The following is a 3,888-nucleotide window of genomic DNA, read 5'->3' as shown; positions in this document are numbered from 1 at the left end:
GAGTTATCTGAGACAACTGCGCGTTCATGTGTTTGTTTAAAAGGGGAAATGTATCGATAGTAGAAACATTGATCAGCAACGCTGCTATTGGCTGTTCAGCATGGACAGAACGCCCACAGTTTTTCTCCCAAGCAGAACACGAGCTTTTAATGGAAGGTCATGCCGAATTTGAGTCATTAATTAAAACACCTCAAAATCTGTTAAAGCCAGGAGAGAGAGTTGGCAAAAAGCAGCAGACAAATTATTGCGTAAATACTGTCCATGGTAGATGTTTCTATCACTTTCTACAGTATGAATTTTTGCATTTTAATAATTTGATATTTACTTTGTTCTTTTATGTCAGAGCCTCCACGGGACCCACTAGAACATGGGGACAAGTAAAAGTGAAATACAAGAATATTCTACAAAATGGTAGCCTTTAATTATTATACTTTATTTTAAAAAGGCACTTGTTATGTCAAGAGATCCAAATTTCAGTGTCATTCCTTAGACACGGGAAGTAAAGGACATGTGCAAACTGGGAATTTTAACAAAAAAAAATCTTTATCCATAAAAAATTAACATTTTCCTTTTCCAAATCATCCACAGTTTACACGGTAAAACTGTATTGCTCCGTGTCTAGATAATCCATCCATAGTTTTTTTCTAATACAATATACGGCTCGACAGGAAGCAAGCCTTTCAAAATAAAACTAAACTTCACAATAAAATGGCCCGAACAAATCTTCTTACTGAATATGATAAAAAATAAAAAGCAAACCATCATACAAATAACTTAAATATTTTAGATTTATGGCTCTAACACCACTTTTTCCTCTTTAAAAGCCACTGTTAAATGGTGTTTGTCTGTTTATAACAGCCACCAAGAAAAATCTCTCTACAATTCCACTGTCGCGCTGCGCTAAAGGATCCTGTCTATTGCGCAATACGCGATTAATTCGAAAAACTCTGCAAATTATTCTTGCACCTTCCGCAACAAGTTGCTGTCGTAAAAATGGACATGGCTACGGCAGACTTCCCTATCTCCTCCGCTTATACAGCCGTAATCTAATCTTGTTTACATGAAATAAGCCTGCTCTCGAGCAGGCTTAAGCTGGCGCACATGTTGCTATGACAACAAGTGCAGGATGTCTTTCGAAGAACCAAACGATCCAAGATCATGCCAAATCGTCAACAATGAAATCCTGCTAACTGAGTTAGCGACGTACGAAGAACGGACCCCTGGAAGCAAGGATTGGACCCAGTAGACAACAGCAGGGGAATCCAGAGGAGCCAAGGCTTGGAAACTAGAGAGGAGTGGTAAGCAACAGAGGGCTTAAGAAGCATCAAGGAGTGCACAAGGAGGCCTGTTTACCACTCTATGTAAGTTAACCAACTGGCGCTTGCTGTCAGGAACCGATCCCCTTTATCCAGGTCTTGATTGGCTCTTAACAAGCTGCACCTGTCAGCCTGCAGTACCTGTCACAACCTACATGAGGAAGAAACAAACATGCACCGCACTCTGCTTCTGAGGACACAACATAATATGCCAGCAGGACATGAAAACTTTGTATGTAACCACAGTGAGTTACTGACGTAGTCAAATAACATGGCTGTGCACATTTAAGCTTGTGTTGTATTAACTTGGCGAAAACATTGTGTTAGGGTGTGCTTCAAATATGTAGCTGTGCTTCAAATATGTAGCTTGGAACCAAAGAGGCAAAGTGTATAACCCAACAGCGTTCACCAGAGTAATACACATGAAAGTCAAGGATTTTCCTAATATTTGACTTAGCATTGTCACAATTCAAATTCAGGCTGCCCAAAAGCATTCAGTGTTAAGATACAATAAAAGCCTGTCCCTGTCTGCATCAGAATCAGCTGATCTTACTTTTCAGATTTGATGCATTATTACTCTACTAGCTACCATGCAATAAATGTAAATTAAATAAAGTAAATTAAACAAAAGGTTTCTAAAAAAGGTAAACATATGCTCTTTTTCACATACAAAAACACAAAGAAATGCAAACCCATAGCTATCAATTAAGTGAATGTCCAACATAATTCTAAATATAAAATATGATGCACATAAGCACAACCCACATAAGCAATACCTTTTCACGATTTCAGTGTCTTTGACCCACAAGATTCTAAGCCAAGCCTCCTGTCAGTCATTTCTGCAGCAAACAAACAGAAAGTATTGACTAAGCAGTTTCTTTTCTGCTGACTACAGTGCTCCTGCGTTTGGGCCTATCAGACCAGGATGAGATACTAGATTTCTTGAACCCACAAAAACATGCATGTCTGCATGTGTACATCCTCACATGTTTGTAATGTGTATGAATGTGTGCTTGTCAGTGGTGTGTAAAACCAGTGAGGATAGTACTTCATGTCGATGGACGGAAAAGTCTTTTTCCAAACTTGACAGCAAGTATCCATAGAGACGATGTAAGGAATATAGGATAACAACTTTACAAAGGAGTAAAAGTGTGACATCAGTAGGAGAGTGGTTTTCAAAACACACCAGACAAATTTTACCTGACTTTAAATTCTCTATTAGCTGAAACCTTGAATTCCAAATTAAAGCTTATACTGTGTGCCTGGGTAAAGGTTTGGGCCACTTAAGCAAGAAAACAAATGTTCTCAATCAAACAGTGAGTTCTGGAAAGAGGTTTATTAAAATAAGAACAAGCAAAAATGTTTCATGCTATTAATAATATCATAAAATTTTTCAAATACTTAAATTATTGTTGTTGGATAGCTCTTATCGTCTTCTTTAAAATTTAACATGGTGAGCTCTTTACTCCCAACAATAATAATTCTTGTTAAATAAATGTGTACAGTAATAATCCTATCCTACTGTGTAGTCCGGTAATGATGAATATGCTTATATATATATATATATATATATATATATATATATATATATATATATATATATATATATCAGAAAAATAACAGGAGCAATAAATAAATGTTTCAATTGTGTTGAAATAAACTAAGTGTTTGATTCTGAATCAGAATTTATGGATAAACATTAATGAATTGGACTATACTCACTTAATTATTAGAAATGTTAAGATTTAATATTTTTAAATTGTGCATGTATAATACAAGGTAATTGGTAAAGCAGTCATTTAATTTAAGATTTATTGATAATAAAAGCAAAACTTTCAATAAGACGCAGGTAATGTAAGGGGCCAAGGCAGAGGCACTGTGGCTTAGTTGGTCAAAGTGCCTGTCTTGTAAACAGGAGCTCCTGGGTTCAAATCCCAGCAGTGCCTTTAGAGCATCCTTCATATTTTAGGGGAGTGGTGGCCTAGTGGTTAGAGCAGTTTGCTTGCGCTCTGAGAAGGATGCAAGTACCTGGTTTGATCCCAACTGCCTGCACTCTGGGTCCCTGAGCAAGAACCTTAACCCCTGATTGCTCCCCAAGGGGATGGGTTAAATGCAGAAGTGAATTTCTCCATTGTGAGATGAATAAAGTATCAATTATTATTATTATTAATGCCATTCAAGCATGGAAGCAAATGGAAAAGACATAGGTATAGTAACAGAAGAATCTAGCAACTGAACAATGACAACCCGACAGTGTATATGGGGGTGGAGAGTGGAGAAAGGCATGGCAACACAGGTGAAAATAATCAGGTGGAAAGGAACACCTGAGATCAATTTAGACAAAGAAGCCGAGAGAGAGAACAATGAGCAGGATCTGCCATGAGAGATTGTAAACATTTCTCTTGGGAAAAATCTGATCTGTTTAAATGTGACTCACTTCCTGTTGAGGTTGTCTGCTGTTCTTACATTGGAGCAGTGTCATATTGTCAGTGGCAAATGTCTGACAAAAGAACTGGCAAAATACAAACAAACAGGATTTCATTAGTCTGATGCAGTTGACCTCTGACCATGG

The 3,888-nt window shown here is 37.4% G+C and overlaps 1 non-coding gene across 1 annotated transcript; it reads left to right on the top strand.

Annotated features, from left to right (window-relative positions):
- Positions 1-3,188: 3,188 nt before the first annotated feature.
- Positions 3,189-3,262, top strand: trnat-ugu. Its single transcript has one exon. It is a non-coding gene; the product is annotated as a tRNA-Thr (tRNA).
- Positions 3,263-3,888: the final 626 nt, after the last annotated feature.

This window comes from Fundulus heteroclitus, unplaced genomic scaffold (assembly GCF_011125445.2).
Source record: "Fundulus heteroclitus isolate FHET01 unplaced genomic scaffold, MU-UCD_Fhet_4.1 scaffold_83, whole genome shotgun sequence".
Taxonomy (NCBI): domain Eukaryota; kingdom Metazoa; phylum Chordata; class Actinopteri; order Cyprinodontiformes; family Fundulidae; genus Fundulus; species Fundulus heteroclitus.
This window is presented reverse-complemented; position numbering and strand designations above follow the sequence as displayed.